The sequence below is a fragment of the Erinaceus europaeus genome, chromosome 3, assembly GCF_950295315.1.
Source record: "Erinaceus europaeus chromosome 3, mEriEur2.1, whole genome shotgun sequence".
Classification (NCBI taxonomy): Eukaryota; Metazoa; Chordata; class Mammalia; order Eulipotyphla; family Erinaceidae; genus Erinaceus; species Erinaceus europaeus.
The window spans coordinates 46825902-46848542 of NC_080164.1; the positions used below are offsets into that span (position 1 = coordinate 46825902).

The 22641-nt window shown below is 40.6% G+C and overlaps 1 protein-coding gene across 1 annotated transcript in view; it reads left to right on the top strand.

Moving 5' to 3' along the window:
• Nucleotides 1-716: 716 nt before the first annotated feature.
• Nucleotides 717-22641, top strand: part of AAK1 (AP2 associated kinase 1) — a 232979-nt gene continuing 211054 nt past the window's right edge. The window contains exons 1-2 of the mRNA XM_060187139.1: nucleotides 717-762; nucleotides 1655-1801. The gene's annotated coding sequence lies outside the window, so the exon portion shown is untranslated. The remainder of the gene's footprint in view (nucleotides 763-1654; nucleotides 1802-22641) is intronic.

Consider the following 22641-nt stretch of genomic DNA (forward strand, 5'->3'; position numbering starts at 1 on the left):
TTTTAAGTAAGGACGAGGTAGATAGTGCAGAGGCAGTATACCAGATTTTCATGCCTGAGACCCCAAGAGGCTGCAAGTTCAACCCCAAGCACTACCACATTCCAAAGCTGAGCACCAATCTGGTCTCTCTCATAAAAATAAATAATTAAAACAAAACAAAACAAAAAAATAATAAGGTGAGCAACTTAGGTGGGTGCATAGAGGATAAAGCATTGGACTCTCAAGCATAAGGTTCTGAGTTTGGTCCCTGGAAGTGCAGGTGGCAGGGTGATTGATGTCTGGTTCTCTTTCCTTCTTTTCTTATATCATACATTTAAACAAAATAGCCGAATATAAAACTATGTGCTATTATCTCATTATGTAAGAAGAGTATCTTTGTATTGAGCATAACTAGAATGGAGTTCATGGGAAATAAAAATAGTATTTTTTTAGGGTGATATACTTTTTGAAATGAGATAAAAGATATATCAATGGAGCTAACAAGATGGAGAACAGAAAGTTTTGGTTGATAAGTGGTTGACAGAAAATAGACATTGACTTTGCAGATTAATAATATAGGGGAAGAACTAAGACCACATAACTTGAACAAGCCATGATGTCAGTTGCTGGCTAGATTTCAGCAGAATGCTGCGGTATTCTCTGGAGTTTGTTGTGGCTAGTGGCTCCATGGTAACTGATCAGAGCACTGTGGGTCAGGTCATGGAGAGGTTGCTTGCCTCTGTAGCTCCTGGCTTTCAACTTATCCTTTTGAAGTTGGCTGAGGTAGTAGTGGAACTATTGCCCAATTAGCTTTACCCACAACACACACTCATCCTCTGGGAGAGAGTGATATGTCTATCTGCCATTGGCTAGCTGATGGGCCTCTTATTTCTATTCAGATTTGTACAGACTGCTAGTTGACTTTATGTGAGGCATGAAAATGTACTCACAGATTTGCTGAACAAACAGAAGAAATGGCAACTCATTGACAAGCTTTAGGTCACTGTGAAAAGAAATGTGCAGTGATCTAAACATCCTGAGAGAATGCCAAAAAAAGTGAAGGGAAAGAGAGAGAGAGAGAGAGAGAGAGAGAGAGAGAGAGGAGATGTTAAGCATAGTCAGTCTTGGAGACATTTAAGTGAAGGTGATAAGGAAGAACAGAATTTTATTTATTAATACCTTTTTTTCTATTTATTTTTTGGCATGAACAGAGAGAAACTGGGAGGGAAGGAGGACAGAGAGGCAGAGAGAAAGACATCTCCCGCCCTGCTTCACCACTCATGAAGCTTCCCCCCTTGCAGGTTGGACTGGGGTGGGGATTAAGCCTGGGTCCTTGGGCATAGTAATGTGTACACTTTACCAGGTGTGCTACTGCCTAGCTCCTGAACACAATTTTAACAGAGGAAATAATTTTCTGATTCATGAACTGAAGGGGAAGAGATCCATAAAGTCTAAGGAAGAAACACAGATGACAGAGTTATGAAAATGCTGAGGTCCCCTGGAAATGTTGGGAGAGTCATCAGACCACAGGTAACTTTTCCAGTCCTGCCAGGAATCTCAATGTCAACATCTGATGGTCTTTTGACCAGGAGTGGGCCTGGGTCTTAAAAATAGCTGTCTCCTTCCCTCCATGTGAGTCTCCTGACTGACTTCTGTCACCCACTTCAATATCCAGCCAGGGAACATGAGACCAGGGGGTGCAGAGGAACCCTCCTCCTTGGGTTGTAGCTCTGTCAACTTCACATGTTGGATATAGGCACCAACTTTGTCATAGCCAACTCCATCTAAAGTATATTTGAACTCCAAGAACACAACAAGAAATGTGAGTTTTTCTTTATATTCACAATATATTTGGGTTTTATTAGCAGTGAAATATACTTCAGAAATTATTCTTTTTCAAAGTAGACTTTGAAAATAGAGATGTTATTGGAATGGAAGAGGGTGGAGTTTGTAAGGGGGTGTTTAAAGGATAGTGGTGTCTTTTGTTTGTTTGTTTTTTATTTTGTTTTGTTCCTGCTGTCATTGTTTAATAACACATTTTAAAACCATCTGGGAAATAGGCTGATAAAAATTTTTATCTCAAAGTTTCTAGAAAATTATCTTTTTCTAAGCCTAACCAATTTGGATCCTGAAAAATATGTAACATAGTATATACATTATAATAAATCTTTCTGAAAAAATAGACACAAGAATCACTATTTCTGTAGAAAGTTTGACCCATAAAATGTCCATTATGCTTCTACACATTAGGTATTTCTCCTTTGTTAGCTTGCCCAGGAACAAAAGCAAATGTCAATAGTTTGCTCTTATCAATATCTAATTCCCCACTTCAGTCACAGTGTGTTCCCTTTGATTACACACAGGGATAAAAATAGAAAATTCTGGAATGGTGCTTTTTGCTAGTTGCTCAGGTGACTTTGAATCAAAAAAAAAGTTATATATGGGTAGATGGACATAAGAATTTGGCTTGAAATGTAAAAGCACAGGAAAAGACAGAGGAATTCCTTTCTCGCTGGATTAGAGCCAAGATTGTCCTGCTTTTCTGAAATAAGCCCAAATCCTACACATACAGAATACCTGCTGTCAGCCTCCTGCAGATGGGCCAGGATCCCAAGGAACACTAGCTAACTGACTGGGAGTAGGGAACACGGCACATGCTAGCAAACCACTTACTATGTGGCTAGTTCTTGTCCCTGAAGCAGCTTGCAGGTGCTGAGAATGGCTCACGGCCATTCAACAAACACATCTTGGACAACTTCTCTTTGTAAGGCACAGTGGAAGAAATAAGTGGAAAGTCAAGTAGGGAAGTGTGGGAAAGATCCCACTGTCCCATTACCCTCTGGTTACTCTAACAGGCAGCAGAAGGCAACAGCACATCAAGTGGGGCAGATTCAGCCCAGCCGCCACCTTCCCTGCTATCTTAGTCTATATGGAGGTAAAATTTCAGAGGGGCCTTCCAGGTCCACATTCATGTTTGGCACCAGGCTGGAGAAGGAAGAAGATGGTGCAGAAACTGTTGGTGGTAGTGCTTTTTTTTTTTCCTTTTCCTGTCTTTGGAAAAGCATTATTTTATTTTAATTATCTTATGAAAAGGGTAATGGTTTACAGCACAGTTATTTTGTTTTGTTTTAGTTTTTTTTAACTTTATTATTGGAAAGAGACAGAAACGTTGAGAGGGGAGAGGAGACAGACACTTGCAGGCCCCTGCAGGTGGGGACCAGGGGCTTGAACCTGGTTCTTTGAGCACTGCAATGTGAGTACTTAACCAGGTACACCACTGCCAAGTACAGCTGTTGACATATAGTTATAACTTCCCATCTCCCTGTGAAAGGTCCTTGTAGAATGCTTCCCCCGAGGTTAAACCCTTTCCCATCATCATGCACGAGGACTCCAAAGCTCTCTCCACCCACTTCTCTCCCCTCCTTGTCCAGAGTCATTTGCTTTGGTGCGACTCCCCGCTGCCGTCTCATCCTGTCCAAGTTTCATTTTACGTTTTCCCTCTCTGTCCTGGTGGAGATAACATCATCATTTTTAACAGTTGAGTAGTATTCATTGTGTATATACCTATACACCACAATTTTCTTAGCCACTCATTTGTTGTTTGGCATCTAGGTTGCTTCCAAGTTTTGGCTACTATAAGTCATGCTGCTATGAACATAGGTGTACCTAGATCACTTTGGATAGGCACTTTCATTTCCTTTGGGTAAATACTCAGGAAAGAAATTGCTGGATCACAGGGCAGTTCCATTTCTAGTGTTCTGAGAAATCTTCATGCAGTTGAGCAAATATCATGTATACAAGGTGATTGTGTAGAAAAAAGGAAAAGGACTGGGGAGATACTCAGGAGTAGAACAAAGGACTTGCATACAAAAAGTCCCAGATTTGAATCCTGGGCACTGCATATGTCAGAACTGAGCATTTTTCGGTCTCATTCTTTCATGAAAATAAATTAATCTTTATGGGAGGAGGACATACTAAGAACCATATAAGCACCACCAACTCCATCAAATCTTAGTATGTTCCCATAATTGTTTAAGATTTATTTCTGCCCTAACTTTAGTTATTTCTGTCCTTCTGGTTGCTTTAGGGTTCCTTTGTTGTTGTTGTTGTTGTTCTTCTTCTTCTTCTTCTTCTTCTTCTGGGTCTTTAAGGTCTGAAATCAGGTTGTTTGTTTGTGCTTTTTCTTGTTTCCTAATGTGTGCTTGTAAGGCTATGAAAATCCCACTCAGTACTGCCTTAAATGTGTCCCAAATATTTTGATAGCTTGTGTCTTCGTTTTCATTGAACTCTCAAAACATTTTGATTTCTTCCTTTATTTCCTCTTTGACCCAGTAGTTGTTAGGTAGTGTACTGTTGAGCTTACACATTTTGGGACTATTACTAATCCTTTGTTGATTGTTCAGTGTTAGTTTAATTTCACTGTGGTCTGAGAAAATGCTTGGGGTGATTTCAATTCTCTTGAATTTGCTGATGCTGTCTTTGTGGCCTAATATATGGTCTATCCTTGAGAATAATTCATGTGGACTTGAGTAGAATATGTATTCTAGTTTCTTGGGGTGAATGACTGTAAAAATGTCCGTAGTTCTAGTTTATCTCTTAATTTAGCTTCCTCATTTCTTTATTGATTTCCTGACTGGATGATCTGTCAAGTTGAGAGAGAGTGGGGTGGTGAAGTCCCCTACTATGACTGTGTTGCTGTTAATATATTGTTGTAGCTATTTCAGTAGATGTTTGATATATTTAGATGGCTTCTCATTGGGTACATAGATGTTAATAATTGTTAAATCCTCTTGATTGACTGATCCTCTGAGCATTAAGTAGTGTCCATCCTTATCTTTTAAATTTTTATTTATTTTAGAGTATATCATGTCGGATATGAGAATAGCTGTTCCTGCCCTTTCCTGTGGGCCATTGTCTTGTGTGACAGTTTTCCATCCTTTCACGTTGAGTCTGTGTTTATCTTGTTGAGTTAGGTAAGTTTTCTGTAGACAGCGTATTGTTGGGTTGTGTTTTCTGATCCATCTTCCTACTCTGTGCATTTTAATAGGTGAATTCAGGCCATTGACATTTATTGATATCATAGATTGAAGATATTTTAATGCCATTATTGTATATTTTTAGAGTGTTCTGACATATGGCATATTTATGGTAGTCTGTTTATAGGAGATCTTTCAGAACTTCTTTCAGGGCAGGCTTGGTGATATTGATTCTTTCAACTGTTGCTTGTCTGAGAAGGTTTTTATGCCTCCATCTAGTCTGAATGACAGTCTAGCAGGATACAGTATTCTTGGTTGAAAGCCTTTCTCATTGAGCACTCGATAGATACCTGCCATTCTTTTCTGGCCTGTAGTGTTTGTGTGGAGAAGTCTGCTGCTAGTCTTATGGGTTGTCCTCTGTAGGTGACTCTTTATTTTTCTCTTGCAGCCTTCAGGATCCTTTCTTTATCCTTATTTCTTTCCATTCTAAATATGATGTGTCTTGGTGTCTAAGTCTGGGTTAATTCTGTTTGGGACCCTCTGGGCTTCTTGAACCTTTAAGTCTTCTATGTTGTCTTCACTAGAGCAGTTCTCAGCTATTATGTCCTGAAGAATGCTTTCTTCCCCTCCCTCTCTTTCTTCCTCTGGTAAGCCAATAATGCATATATTATTTCTTTTGAAGTCATCCTACATGTCTCTATTGTTGTTTTCAGCATCTCTTAATCTCTTTTTGAGGTCTCTTCTTTTTTAGTTGTCTCTAATTCATCTTTGATCTTGTTAATTCTGTCTTCAGTCTCAGTGATTCTATTCTCTCTGCTCTCTACTATTTTCTGGAGTTCATCTATTTTGTTACCCTATTCTAATACTGTTTTAGCTTGCTCAGCTAGTTGTGTTCTTCTATTTCAGCTTTCAGCTCTCTAAGAACCTTGATAATTAGTGTTTTCTTCCAGAGTCTCACTTGTTGTTTCTGCATTTCAAACTCTTTACTCATTCCTGTGACTATTTCCTTAACTACTTTTTGGGTATTGTCCTCACTATTTTGTGGTTCAACCATTGGGGGCTTTTAGCTGGACTCTTGTCCTGGTCTATTTCTCCAGTATTTCTTCTTGTTGGTTTAATCATTCTATATAGTATGTTATGGTACTCAGTACTTTTCAAATTATTGATCACCCTTGCCTGGAGTGACTTGTGTCTAAGTAAGGTACTTAAAGAGTTCACAGATAAGGAAATTAACAGTTTCAATATTATTTCAATCCCTGAGTTGGAGCACAGTGGCTGTTAAAAGCCTCTTTTGTTCTTTTTCATCCCGGTAGGCTATGGGAGCCTGAGGGCTTTTAAACTATAAGTAGGCTTCCCTCACTCCTGACCAAGAGATAAAGCAGGGTGGGGGAGAGATAATACAGTGGTTATGCAAAGAGACTCTCACACCCCAAGGATCCAAATCTGCGGGGTCAATTCAGCTTCTCTGCCAAGCCAGGCAGCACTGATGGGCCCTGTGAGTTTCTAAACAAGTCCTGTTTATAGTCTGTAGGTTCTGAGACAATTATTCACCATGTTCTCATCAGAAGAACAATGTGTAATGGCTCCCACTATACAGCCCTACTGCTAGACCACCGAGGTGTATATCTTCTCCTGAGTTTCCTGGTCAGTTCTCTGTTCCCAGATGTCAGCACAGGGCCTCCCCACTGCTGCTCCAGCCTGAGCGAAGTAGTAATGGAGACTCACAGTTGCATTTGGTGAGTATTAGGGGGAATCCTCTCCTTCCTTCAGCAGTCTTTTTGTTGGTAAAGCAGACTGGAGGTGGTGCCTCAACTGGTAATCTGCCGGACTGTTACCAGCCACTCAATCTCTCTTTAGGCTCCTCTATCCATGAGCCACACGTGTTTGCACTCGATTTTTTATTTATTTGTGAGAAAGATTGGAATAAAGAGGAAGAACCAGACATCAGTCTTGTACATGTGCTGCCAGGTGTTGAACTTGGGATCTCATGCTTGAGAATCCAATGTTTTATCCATTGCATCACCTCTGGGACCACAAGTGTCCATTTTTATTCCAGTACCATGCTATTTTATTACTATTGCTTTGTAATATAATCTGAAATTGAGTGTGGCATCTCCATTTTTTCCTTTCTCAGCAGTGCTTTAGCTATTAATAGGTTTTTTTTTTTTGTGGTTCTACACAAAGTTTTGGACAAGTTCAATATCCATGAAAAAACTGCATGGAGATGGATATTGATAAGGTTTGAATTGAATCTGTAGATTGCTTTTGCTAGAATGGCCATTTTAATAATGTTTTTTATTCTAGCCAAGGAACAAAGAATGTTCTTCCACTTTTGTGTGTTCTTCTCTATCTCTCTTATCAATGTCCTATAGTTTTCCCTATAAAGTTCCATCACCTTCTTCATGAAATTCATCTCAAGCTATTTTACTTTTTATTTTTGGTTCTACTGTAAATGGAATCAAGTCTTTTATTTCCCTTTCCTCTTACTCCTATTTGTATATAGATATGCCACTGATTTATGTGCTACTTAACTGAATTTATTTATTTCCAGTGGGTTTTTTTTTTTTTTTTTTTTTTTTTTTGGTGGAGGCTTTGGAGTTCTCTATGTATATTGTATTATCAGCAAATAGTGATAGTTGGACTTCTTTCTTTTCCATCTATATACCTTTGATATATATTTCTTATCTGATTGTAGTGGTGAACACCTAGAGGACTATGCTGACTAAGAGTGATGATAGTGGACATCCTTGTCTGAGTCTTTATTTTAGGGGAAAATTTTTCAGGTTTTCTCCATTGATGATGATGTTAGCTTAAGTGGGGTCAGGTGGTGGTGCACCTGGTTAAACACTCACATCACAGTATGCATGGACCCACATCTTGTGAAACAACCCCCCTGCAGGTAGGAGATGGGGGCTCTCACCAGGTCCTTGTGCTTCATGCTATATACACTTAACCAGGTGCACCACTGCCTTTTAATTTTTTTTGTATTTATTTATTTTCCCTTTTGTTGTCCTTGCTTTTTATTGTTGTTGTAGTTATTGTTGTTCTTGTTATTGATTTCATCATTGTTAGATAGAACAGACAGAAATGGAGAGAGGAGGGGAAGATGGGGGAGAGAAAGAGAGACACTTGCAGACCTGACTGTGAAGCGACTCCCCTGCAGGTGGGAAGCTGGGGGTTCAAACCGGGATCTGTATGCTGGTCCTTGTGCTTTGCGCCACATGCACTTAACCTGCTGCATTACCGCCTGACTCCTTATTTTTTTTGCCTCCAGGGTTATCGCTAGAGCTCAGTGCCTGCACCATGGATCCACTGCTCCTGGAGGCTATTTTTTGTTTCCCTTGCTGTTTATGGTTGTTATTATTATTGTTGCTATTGCTGTTGTTGTCATTGTTGTTGGATAGGACAGAGAGAAACTGAGAGGAGGGGAAGACAGACAGGGGGAGAAAAAGATAGAAACCTGCAGCACTGCTTCACCACTTGTGAAGTTTTCCTCCTGTGGGTGGGGACCAGGGGCTTGAAGCCAGGTCCTTGCACATTGTAACAGGTGTGCTCAACCAGGTGCACCACCACCCAGCCTCATTACTATCATTTCTGATGTATGACATTCTCACAGAAGTGAAGTAGTATCTCATAGTTGTCTTTATTTGCATTTCTCTGACATTCAAGATTTGAAGCACTTTTTCATATGTCTGTTGCCCTTTCAGATTTCTTCTTTGGTGAATATTCTGTTTATATCCTCTCCCCACTTTTTGATGGAGGTCATTTGTTGTTGTTGTTGAGTTTGGTGAACTCTTCATATATCTTGGTTATTAGCCTCTTGTTTGATGTATGGCATGCAAATATTTCCAATTCTGTAAGGAGTTTCTTTGTTTGAGTGGTGGTTTGTTTTGCCATGCAGAAGTTTCTTAACTTGATGTAGTCCCATTGGCTTATTTTTGTTTTAGTCTTCCTTGCAATTGGATTTATATCATTAATTAAAGATGCCTATAAAGTTTAAATAGAAAAGAGTTCTGCCAATATTTCCCTCTACGTATTTCATAGTTTTTGGTCTAATATACAAGTCCTTGATCCATTTGGAGTTGACTATTGTGTGTGCTTCAGCAAATGCAGTAGTTCAGTTTCATTCCTCTGCACATTTCAACCCAATATTCCCAACACCATTTATTGAAGAGACTCTTTTTCCAATTAATAGTTTGGGTCCCCTTGTAAAAAATTAGATGTTTGTAGGTGTGGGGGATTATACAAAGAAGTGGAAAGATATTCCATGTTCATGGATTAGAAGAATTAGCATCATCAAAATAAATATTCTACCCAGAGCCATATACAAATTTAATGTAATCCCCATCAAAGCCCTACCAATTTTTTAAAAAAGAGAATAGAACAAAAATCACAAAAGTCTATCTGGGACCAGAAAACACCTAGAATTACCAATACAATCTTGAGGGGAAAAAAAGAACAGAACTAGAAGCATAAAATTTCCAGATATAAAATTATATTACAGGGCCATTGTAAGCAAAACAGCCTGGTACTTGAACAAAAATAGGCAAGTGGAATAGAATTGAGATCTTATTCTTGATTGTTTTTATCATAGTGCTCTCTCGCTCTCTCTCTCTCTGAATACAGCCAGTGGTTTGTTTTATTTATCTTCCAAAGAGCCAGCTCTTGGTTTCATTTATCTTCTACATCATATTTATGGCTTCTATTTCATTGATTTCTACTCTGATTTTGACTATCCTTCCTCTTGTTGATTTTTGGGTCTCTCTGTTGCTTTTTATTAATTTGTCCAGTTATGATGTTAGCTAGCTTACTTGAGAGCTTCACTCTTCATTAATGTGGGCCTATATTACTACAAATGTCCCTCTTAGAACAGCTTTTCCTGCATCCCACAGGGTGTGGTAGTTGGTCTTTTCATTGTTCTCTAAGTAATTTTTCTCTTTTGGTTTCTTCAGTCATCCAAATATTCAAAAACATAGTGTTCAGTTTCCATATTCTGAGTGTGGTGGTTGCATCATCTAGCCCTGAGAGTCTCTCCTCAACCTGTCTACTTCCTAGGCCTGCTACCTGAGCATGAGCTTCATCAAAGTGTCCCTCACACCCTGTAGCGAATTCTGTTTGGAATATTTCTTTTGTGTTATGTAACACTTTGGAGAAATGATCTCTGAATTCTTGAGTATTTTGTTTTTAAAACCAGAGCACTGCTCAGCTCTAGCTTCTGGTGGTGCAGGAGACTGAACCTGCGACTTTGGAGCTTCAGGCATGAAAGTCTCTTTGCATAACCATTATGCTATCTACCCCTGCCCTTGAGTATGTTTCTACATGTTAAGTTTACATTCTTGAATTGCCTTCATAATTATTTTTCTAAATTCTGTCTCTGGCATTCTTTTTTATTCCATTTTTTTTTTCAACTGACCTTCTGTAGGCTTTGGTATGACTGTATCTTGGGTACTTCTAAACTTGTGTATTTAAGATAGCAAGTGGCACTATCGCTATAGTGCTGGATTTCTCTGTTTATATATCGATATGGAAAAAGGGGAGCAGAGATTCTACCATGAGTCAGCAAGACAATTTAGTGCCTATGATAACAACAGAGGGTGTCACTGCTTTATTTCCAGCCTCTGGGAAGTAACAGCATGGGAGACCTACTTTCTTCTGAGAACAAGTAAGATTTATTTTCGTAGCTGGCTACCAGGGCATGGGCAGACCATATGACTTTAGTTTTTGGCCAGGTTTCCCTTAAACACTGTTGAGTCTTTGTGAGTAGTTCAATATCATGATGCTTTTTCCACAGGTTAAGCACCCAGAAATTCCCATCTTCCTGCGGCCAACAATGCACTCTGCTGCATAACTACCAAGATGACATAGGCTGATGTTATGAACAACTTCTGTTTTTGGATTATCTTCCTCACCCCTTTTCTACTCCCTGGCCACACAGGCCTGCACTGAGTTTCCTCAGAAGTCCCAGTTGTTATCTGGCTAGGTTCTAGGTAATTTTTCATTGCCTTAATAACTATTGATAGTAGATCAGTGTAGCAACAGTGAGGCAGCTGCTACTTCATGACCACTTTTCCCACCCCTCCCCCCTTTATGATTAATATGTAACTTTTATATCAGTGATATGTAGTGATATAGTTGCCCACATGAAAACTAAACAACAGAGCAGCTACAGAAGCATACAGGCTTCATTCCAAAGGTAGAAGAGATGTAATTTTCCATGCACAGATAAAATTTACATATCACCTTGTGAAATAAGACTTCCTTGAAATTTTAACTATTCTAAATTAATTTTATAATTACATATAATTTGGGAATAATGATATAATTTATGTATATCTAGTCTGGAAGAAAATATATCAGGAATATTATAGGATATATATATATATATATATATATATATATATATATTTTTTTTTTTTTTTTACCAGAGCACTGCTCAGCTCTGGCTTATGGTGGTGTAGGTGGTGATTGAATCTGGAATTTCAGATGCCTCAGATATGAGTCTCAGACATGAGACATGCATAACCATTATGCTATCTACCCCTGCCCATATTGTAGGATTCTAAGAATTTGTTTCTTCTAAACTGTCCAATTTGTTGACATTTGCTTACAGTTATCTCTTTTGATTCTTTGTGTTTCTATTGTAGCTGTTGTAACTTCTCTCTCATTTCTAAATGTTATTTATTTGATCTTTCTTAGTGAACTTAGTCAACAGTTTGTGAATTTTGCTTCTTTTTCAAAGAGCTAGCTTTTAGTTTCACTGATCTTATGTATTGTCATTTTAATTTTTATTTCATTTCTTATTGTTCTAATTTTTATTTCTTCTACCAACTTATGATTTCCTCTGTTCTTTTGATGTTAACTTTTGGTATAAGGTTAGATTGATATACCCCCACCCCCACCCTCACACACACACCCCTTGCTTTTGCTGTATCCCAGATTCTGGTGGCTCAAATCTTCATTACATTTATCAGTGGTATTTTATTATTATTATTTTTGCCTCCAAGGTTATTGCATGGACTCAGTGCCTGCAGTACAAATTTACTGCTCCTGGAGGCTATTTTTCCCTTTTGTTGCCCTTGTTTATTGTTGTTGTGGGATGCATTGGATCGACCTTCCCGTGGTGCATCTCGTGAGTACCCATTCATTGGGGAAACTGACGATCCTTCCTAGCCGACTGAATCCACATGGATCCCAGTCACTTTCAAAGCCAGCAACAAGCAGCTCCTGACAGCTTTCAAGCTCTTGGTCCTGCTCTTTGAGTCCTCCAACTTAATGTTGAGGGGCTGTCCTTTGCTAAACGCGTTCTTATTGGTCAATTGGCAATACAGCATCAGGCAGATGTTATCTGCCTGCAAGAAACACATATAGCAGTCGATGAAGCTGCTCGATTCACCATCAGCGGATTCAATTTAATATGCTATAATCTCCATCCTAAACACGGCCGAGCCATCTATGCCAAATCGTGTCTTGCGGACGTTTACCATACGGCCTCTTCGACCTTCTACGACTCCATTACTATTGGAACTATTCAGCTTGTCAACGTATATAAGCCTCCCAGTGCCTCATGGGATAATGAGGTCCTGCCTAACCCGAATCACCCAGCTATTTACGTTGGAGACTTTAATAGTCATCACCAAGACTGGGGATATTCCTCCACTCGTGCTGACGGCTCTATCTTAGCCGACTGGGCTTCAGCGAATGACCTCTCCCTATTATATGATCCCAAACAGCCAGGCTCTTTTCACAGTGCTAGATGGAATAAAGACTCGTCACCCGACCTGTGCTGGATTAGCACAGTCAACGGCCAAGCCTTTCCCGCTACGAGACAAGTTCTCAAGATCTTCCCGCACAGTCATCACCACCCAGCTATCATCCACATTGGTCTCCAGCTCCCACTGACTCTGTGCTCGGAGAAACTAAGATGGAACTTTCGGAAAGCAAACTGGCGTCTGTTCAGTGATCTTACCAACAAATCTATTCCTGCAATTCCAATTAACTCTATCCCCTCTGAAGATTCCTACAGGCGCTTCCGCCAAACCATCTTCAAAGCAGCTTCCCAAGCCATTCCTCGTGGGAGACGTGCTAACTATACACCTTGTCTTGATGCTGAATGCGAGCAACTACTAAAGCAGTATGATGAGTCGGGTGACCCAGATGTGGCTGACCATCTCATTGCCTCCCTGGATGCAGCACGCCAAGCCCGCTGGCAACAACTCACGGAAAGTCTGAATTTCACCCACTCAAGTAGGAAGGCCTGGAAGCTTCTTCACAGACTGGGTGCCGGTAGCCAACCCCCTCCCGTCTCCCATCCTCCCGTATCTCCAAACTCAGTGGCCAGTCACCTAACTCAAGTTGGATGTGCTAAGATCGACCCAGTCTGGAAAAGAGAAATTTCCCATGAGTGGTCATCCCACTTCCGGTTATCTTGTCCATCTCCAAAACTCTCTCCCTTTACACTGTCTGAACTGGAAGACACTTTGAAGAGGGTCAAACCGGGAACAGCTGCTGGCTATGGTAACATCACCCCAGAACTCATTCTTAACCTGGGTCCTGCGGCAAAGAAGTGGCTCGCTTCATTCCTGTCCCACATCTTGGAATCTGAGTCTATGCCCAAAGTTTGGTGTCGTGCGAAGGTAATAGTGGTTTTGAAACCAAAGAAAGACCCAACACTGGCCGCCAGCTATAGACCAATTTCTCTCCTCTCCGTGTGTTACAAACTCCTTGAGAGGCTGCTTCTGTCACGTATTTCTCATCTTACAGAGAAATTCCTATCACCTGCCCAAGCTGGTTTCCGCCCAGGAAGATCTACCTGCGGACAAGCCCTGGCCCTCTCAACTTACATTGAAAATGGATTCCAGAAGAATTTAAAGACGGGTGCTGTCTTTGTTGATCTCACAGCAGCCTATGACACAGTCTGGCACCGTGGTCTCCTAGTCAAAATCTCAAGATGCCTGCCTCCATGGGTGGCCAACACTATATCATTTCTTCTCCAAAACAGAAGATTCCGGGTGCATCTGGGTGACAAGTCTAGCAGATGGAGACTTGTCTCAAGTGGCCTCCCCCAGGGCTCTGTTCTGGCTCCTACACTATTTAATATTTACATCAATGACCTCCCAGAAACTTCTTCAAGGAAGTTCATCTACGCCGATGACATCTGCTGTGCAACTCAGGCATCCAAGTTCGACATCCTCGAGGAAACACTCACGAAAGACATGTCTCTGATATCTGATTACTGTAAAAAATGGCGACTAATCCCTAGCACTGCAAAAATGGTATCATCTGTTTTCCATCTACACCATGCCTCGGCCTCGCGTGAGCTTAATGTGCAGCTTGGCGATACGAGAATCCGGCATGAAGCCCAGCCAGTCTATCTTGGCGTTACTCTCGATCGCACTCTGTCATTTCACAAACATCTCATAAAAACTGCAGCAAAGGTGGGCGCGAGGAATAACATCATTGCAAGACTGGCCAGCTCCTCATGGGGTGCGAGCGCTTCCACACTACGATCATCATCTCTGGCATTATGCTATTCCACTGCAGAATACTGTGCCCCAGTATGGTTCCGTAGCCCCCATGTCCACTTGGTCGATTCCAAATTATATTCCTCCATGAGGATCATTTCTTTTTTTTTTCTTTTTTTTTTTTACATGCATAACATTCCCCAGATTCCCATTTAACAATACAACCCCCACTATTTCATTCATCATTTTTCATGGACCTGTATTCTCCCCACCCACCCACCCACCCACCCCAGAGTCTTTTACTTTGGTGTAATACTCCAATTCCATTTCAGGTTCGACTTGTGTTTTCTTTTCTAATCTTGTTTTTCAACTTCGGCCTGAGAGTGAGATCATCCCGTATCATTTCTGGAACCATCCGTTCCACCCCGGTTCCATGGCTGCCAGTTCTTAGCAACATCGCCCCACCAGATATTCATCGGGATGCGGCATCATCTAAGTTCATTTCCCACGTCTACGCTTAACCGGACCTGCCAATATATGCGGATATCTTCGCCCACCCTGTCCAACGCTTGACGTCTCGTCACCCAATCTGGTCCCCTACGCCTACACTGAACTTCTCTGTTCCAGACTCTTGGAAACAGTCAGCTGAGGTAAAGAACAAACACCTCATCACAGACCCCTGCAAGCGTCAACCCGGCTTTGACCTAGCACGTTATGATTGGGCCCTCCTCAATCGCTATCGAACAGGCCATGGCCAGTGCGCCGCTATGTTCCATCGCTGGGGGGCCAGAGATGACCCGAACTGCCCCTGCGGCTCCAGACAGACTATGACCCACATAGTCAACGACTGCCACCTCTCCAGATTCAAAGGAGGTCTCGAAACTTTACATCAGGCTCAACCTGACGCTGTTGACTGGCTACGGAAGAAGGGCAAATGCTAGAAGAATAATTGTTGTAGTAGTTATTATTATTGTTATTACTGTCATCGTTCTTGGGTAGGACAGAAAGAAATCGAGAGGGAAGGGGAAAACAGAGAGGGGGAGAGAAAAATAGACACCTACAGACCTGATTCACCGCTTGTGAATCCCCCCTGCAGATAGGGAGCCAGGGACTCAAACCGGGTTCTTACGCTGGTCCTTGCGCTTTGTGTCATGTGTGCTTAACCTGCTGCGCTACTGCCCGCCCCCTATCTGTGGTATTTTAAAACTTTTCCTTTGATTTCCTTGTTGGCCAAGTAGCTGTTTATTAGTATATTGTGTAGCCTACACAGGCTTGTGATTTTTACTTTTTAAAAAAAATTTTAAGTATTCCCTTTTGTTGCCCTTGTTTTTATTGTTGTTGTTATTGATGTCATTGTTGTTGGATAGGACAGAAAGAAATGAAGGAGAGGAAGACAGAGAGGGGGAGAGAAAGATAGACACCTGCAGACCTGCTTCACTGCTTATGAAGTGAGCCTCCTGCAAGTGGGGACCCAGGGGCTCAAACCGGGATCCTTATACCGGCCCTTGCACCTTGCTGCGACCTGCGCTTAACCTGCTGCGCTACTGCCGGACTCCCTAGGCTTGTGATTTTTCCAGTTTCATTTTAGTTTCATGTCATCATGGATAGAAAAAGCTGCTTTATAAGATTGCAATCCCTATACATTTATTAACACTAGTCCCAACATAAAGTCTACTCTTGAGAATCTTCCAAGTGCACTTGAAAAGAATATATATTCTGCTTTCCTGTTTTTGAATGAAATGATGTAAGTCCTTTTGGTTCAGTATGGTTTACTTAGGGCTGTTGTTTCCTTGTTGATTTTCTGTCTGGATGGCATATCCATTGATATAAAAATAAGGTGTTAAAGTCCCCAACTATAATTATGTTGCTGTCAAAATCTCCCTTTAGATCTGTCAATGTTTGCTTTATATATTTTGGTGCTCCTGTGTTAGGTAGCTACATACTAATATGTGTTATGTCTTCTTGATGAAGTGATACCTTTATCATATAAAGTCTATCTTTCTCTCTTATTACCTATTTTGGTCAGGAAGTTTATTTTACTTGATATAAGGATAGTTCCTGACTTAGTTTTTTTAGGCTATTTCAGGCTACTCTTAACACTTATGCTTAGGATAGATCATTAGCTGGGGGGGGTAGCACCTTTAAACTGAATAAGCAGGACAGACATGTGACACTGAATCTTTTTTTATAAGAAAATTTTGTTTTAACTTTTTAAATGTTTTTATTTGTTAATTATTGTACAGAGACAGAAAGGAATTGAGAGGGGAGGGGGAGACAGAGAGGGAAAGAGAGAGAGACCTGTAGCCCTACTCCATCACTTGTGACTTTTTTTCCCCTGCAAGTGGGGACCAGATGCTTGAACCTGCAACCTTGCACACTGCAATGTGTGCACTTAATCAGGTGTGTCACCACCTGGTCCTGACATAGTCTTTTAAATGTAATTTTGAATGTTTTGGGATTGTTATTTATGACTTTGATGGAAATTTTATTTAATTGGCTTAAAATTCCATGTGAATCAATGAGTTAAAATCTATTTTAATAAATTGTAACCCTGTGGCAATAAAAAAAAATTACAGCCATACTCTGTCTTCATGTTATTTGATCTATTTAAATGCTTAATGTATTCTCTTTTTTTAAAAAAAATTTTCAAAAATTTTTATTATCTTTATTTATTTATTGGATACAGACAGCCAGAAATCAAAAGGGAAGGGGGGATAGAGAGGAAGAGAGACAGACAGACACCTGCAGCACTGCTTCACCACTCATGAAGCTTTCCCCCTGCAGGTGGGGACCAGGGGCTTGAATCTGGGTCCTTGCATATTGTAACATGTGTGTCAACCAGGTGCACCACTACCCGGACCCATGCTTAATGTACTCTATCTCCTGTTAAAAATAAAAGCATGTGATCGGGGAGGTGGCACAATGGATAAAGCATCGTATTCTCAAGCATGAGATCCTGAGTTCAGTAATCCCTGGCATCACATATACCAGAGTGATGTCTGGTTCTTTCTCTCTCTCCTTCTATCTTTCTCATTAATAAATAAGTAAATAAAATCTTTAAATAAAATAAAATAAAAGCATATGGGGGCCAGGCAATTGCATACCTGGTGAAATGGTCATATTATAGCATGCAAGTTCAAAGCCCTGGTTCCTATCTGCAAGGGAAAGCTTCATGAGTGGTGGAGCAGGTCTGCAGGTGTCTCTCTGTCTCCCTCCCTCTCTATCGCCCCTTCCATTCCCAATTTCTCTCTGTCTTTATGCAGTAAAAAATAAAATAAAAGCATATGCCAGTGGCCAGACCAGTCTATTTTCAGTAACTATAAATGTATCTTCTTTTTTTAATGGTTTACTTGTGAATTAAGGAGAAAACCAGAGCATCACCTTGGAATATGCAGTGGCTAGGAATTAAAACTTGGGACGTCACACATGCAAAGTCCTGTACTCTTCTACTGAGTTACTTCCTGGGACGCTAAATCTCTCTTTTATTAAAAATATAAAATTTGAAGACAAGGGAAAATTGAAGACAAGTCTAAATAGTAAACCAGATTACTTTTGATTTTTATACTTAGTCCTTAGTCAACTATTCTAAAAAAAAACACCACTTCTATTAAACAATTCCACACATATTTAATAAAACTCATGCACTGACTTATTTATTCCTCATTTAATAATTACTTAACTTGTGACTTTTTAAAATTTGTGATTTAATAGTGATTTACAAGATTATAAAATAGTAGGATTATTATTCCACACTATTCCCACACCATTCCCCTCCAGCAGAAACTACCATAGTTCTTCCAAGGAGATATAATATATATTTTTATTCACCATTTTAATTCACTTCTATGACCCTGCCTTCACTTCTTTACTTCCAAGTGTTCTTTCATTTTCCTCTTCCCTCTCAGATAAGAGAAATAGTGTCTTACTTCCTCTGGTGTTTTCTAGATTCCCCTCCTTCTCAGTGATGGTATAAAAACAAAGATTACTGATCACAGACATTCCAAGTCCCAGTGCAATTGAGGTTTAGAGCCCTCTGGTCAATTTCCCCTATCACTTACCCCTCTGGGAGTATGGACCAAAATTCTTATTGGGGTCCAGAAGGAAGGAGTTCTGGCTTCTGTAATTGATTCTTTTTTTCTTAATCTTTATTTATTGCATAGAGGCAGCCAGAAATTGAGAGGGGAGAGGGTGATAGAGAAGGAGAGAGACAGAGAGAGACACCTGCAACACTGCTTCGCCACTCACAAAGCTTTCCCCCTGCAGGTGGGGACCAGGGGCTCCAATCCAGGTCCTTGCACATTATAATATGTATGCCCAACCAGGTGCGCCAACACCTGACTCCCTGTAATTGTTTCTCTGGTGGACATGGGCATCAGCAGATCAATCCATATACCTAACCTGTCTCTATCTTTCTCTAGTAGGGTAATACTCTGAATAAGTGAGGTTCTGGGACACATCAGTGAGGTCATCTGCCCAGGGAGGCCAGGATGGAATCATAGTAGCACCTGTAACTTGCTCCACCATCCAAGGAACTTCCTGAACACCATCCATGGTGCTTTCATGTAGTGTATCAGCTTGAACCCAAGGGCTCACACATATTAAGGTACAAGATGAGCTATCTACTAGTTCCTTATATTTTTATGAGAGAGAGGTCAATGATACAGAGACAGAGAGAGAGAGAGAGGTCTAAGCATCAGTTTGCCATTTATTTATTCCCTTTTGTTACCCTTGTTGTTTTATTGTTGTAGTTATTATTGATGTCATTGTTGTTGGATAGGACAGAGAGAAATGGAGAGAGGAGGGGAAGACAGAGAGAGAGAGAAAGAGAGAGAGAGAGAGACAGATGGACAGACAGAAATAGACACCTGCAGACCTGCTTCACCACTTGTGAAGCGATTCCCCTGCAGGTGGGGAGCCGGAGGCTTGAACTGGGATCCTTGTGCTGGTCCTTGCGCTTTGCACCATGTGCGCTTAACCCACAGCGCTACCGAGTATGCCATTTTTATGTTCTATGTTATTTGGTCTTTATTGTCTTAATGATGGGGATCCAGGAATTCAATCCACAACTTCATGCATGCAAGGCATGTGTTTCACTGTTGAACCACCTCCCCAGTCCCAGATCTATATTATTTTCATCTTGATCACTTTCAGTAATGCTACTGATATTGTTTATAATTTACAGAATGGTTCATAATCTTTCTTGAAACATATATAAACACACATTGGTACTGAAAATAAAGTTGGGGGAAAGAAACAAATTTTCCTCTCAAAGTAAATCTGATTTACCTGGTTACATTAATAAATGGGGCTCACTTTACTAATTGGATAATAAGACCTACATATTAGATTAAAGAAACAAATTATATAAGTAAATTTACAGCTACCTGATTTCGACAAAAACGTATTTCAATCACGTTACAAAACAGCATTTTAGTAAGACATACTGTACTGGCAATTGTGCTTTAAAGTGGACAAAATTATTTCTATGTTAAGTCCTTTTGGAGAATACTAAGCTGTTAAACAAAGGCGATAATTCCTCCTCCTATTCCTATTCCTCTCCCTCATCCTTCTATTTAGTCTTAGAATTATAAATTAAGAATACTTTTTGGGGGGTAGGGTGCTAGGCAGCGGTACACCTAGTTAAGTGCACATAGTACTAGGCATGAGGACATGTGCAAGAACCAAGTCTGAACCTCTGCTCCGGACTTGCAGTGGGGATTCTTCACATGCGATGAAGCAGGTCTGCAGATGTCTCAGTCTTTCTCCCTCTCTATGTGCCCCTCTCCTCTCAATTTCTTTCTGTCCTATAGAAGAAAAAAAAAAAGGAAAAAAAAGGCCACCGGAAGCAGTGGATTTGTAGTGCCACATCAAGCCCCACTGATAACCCTGGAGAAAAAGAAAGAAAAAGAATGCTTTCTTTGAATAGGTTATGCTGAGTTTTGATTTTGCTATTAGCTCAAGTGCAAAGAATTAATGATAGTCTTAGTGGAAAACTTCTTTAAGTTCCATCCACTCATGATTGTATTTCTTACATGTTTTTACTTATTCATTTTTTCCTTCTTTATTGGGGGTGGTTAATGGTCTACAGTCAACAGTAATACAGTAGTTTGTACATGTGTAACATTTCTCAGTTTTCCACATAATAATTCAAACCCTTCTAGGTCCTCCTCTGCCACCATGTTCCAGGACCTAAACCCATGCCCCCGAGTCTTTTACTCTGGTGCAATGCACCATACTTATTCATTTTTAAAATTAATTAATTTATTAACAAATCCATAGGATAGGATGGGGTACAACTCCACACAATTCCCACTACCAGATCTCCGTATCCCACCCCCTCCCCTGATAGCATTCCTATTCTTTATCCCTCTGGGAGTATGGATCCAAGGTCATTGTGGATTGCAGAAGGTGGAAGGTCTGACTTCTGTAGTTGCGATCCATACTCCCAGTCTTTCCCTAGTAGGGTGGGGCTCTGGGGAAGCAGAGCTCCAGGACACATTGGTGGGGTTGTCTATCTAGGGAAGTCTGGTCAGCATCATGCTGGCATCTGGAACCTGGTGGCTGAAAAGAGAGTTAACATACAAAGCCAAACAAATTGTTGAACAACTATGGACCTAAAGACTGGAATAGTGCAGATGAAGTGTTGCACTGCAACTATTGTGTACTTTTGCTTTCAGGTATATATTTTGCCCAAGTTTATGGATTTGTGTGAACATATGCTCTATCTCATGGGACCTGATCTATATCTAGGTTTTGGGACTTTGTTAGGAAGTGAACCACCTGGAATGGAATTAGAGAATACTATGAAAGGAAAGGTCTCACCCGAGTAATGAAGCTGAAGGGTTGTCATTCCACACCTGAAGTCTCTGGACACAGTCTGAAGTGAAGCATGCTGAGGTGGTACTCGTTGTGTTGATTAGGTTGGGATTGGCGGATGCAGTATTATTTGGTATGAATTGAGAGAAGCATGCGGGAAAGTGCGCCCCACCCTAAGGTTCCAGGACTGGGGGAAATATAGGCTCTATAGTGGAAATGTGAGGTTCCTGCTGTCTTAGGGTTCAAGAAGACAATAGATAGTTATTGTTATCATCACATTATTTGGTAATTGGGTTAACCTTGAAAAGTCCCTTTGTTAGGATTTGCTGTATAATACCCAACATCTTTTATATAGCTGTGCCACTGGTTGCTTTTGTTCTCCCTGGTCTAGGCTTTTAAGAAAGTCAACATATCAAAGACAGCCTATGTATGAAAAAGATTCAGTCTGTGCTTTAAAAACTTTGAGATATAAAATCAATTTTCCCCTCTCATATTAATTAAACAGTGATTTATATGTTGACAAATTAACAGGAGTGTACATAAACACCATTCCCACCACCAAAAGACTGTGTCCCATCCCATCCCACCCCACCCCCACCCCTGCCACTCTGGGAAGCCAAATATCCACCCTCACCCTCACTCCAGGGTTTTTGCTTTGGTACCCTACTCCAGATTTAGTCAAATCCTGCTTTTAGTTTCCCTTTCTGTTCTTCTTTTTCAACTTCTGTTGATGAGTGGGATCATCCCATACTAATCTTTATCTTTCTGACTTAGCTCACTTAACATAATTCCTTCTAGCTCCATCCAAGATGGGTCAGAGAGGGTGGGTTCATTGTTCTTAATAGCTGTGTAGTATTCCATTGTGTATATATACCAGAGGATATGAACGAAACAATGACTTCAGAGGAGATCCAAAAGGCTAACAAACACATGAAAAATTGCTCCAGGTCTCTGATTGTCAGAGAAATGCAAATAAAGACAACATTGAGATACCACCTCACTCCTGTGAGAATGGCATACATCAAAAAGGACAGCAGCAACAAATGCTGGAGAGGTTGTGGGGACAGAGGAACCCTTCTGAACTGCTGGTGGGAATATAAATTGGTCCAGCCTCTCTGAAGAGCAGTCTGGAGAACTCTTACCAGGCTAGACATGGACCTTCCATATGACCCAGTAATTCCTCTCCTGAGGATATACCCCAAGGATTCCATAATGCCCAGCCAAAAAGATATGTGTACACCTATGTTCATAGCAGCACAATTCATAGTAGCTAAAATCTGGAAGCAACCCAGGTGCCCAACAACAGATGAGTGGCTGAGAAAGCTGTAGTATATATATATATATTCATTTTTTTATGAGAGAAAGAAGAGAGAAACTAGAGTACCTCTTAGCTCTGGCATATGTGGATA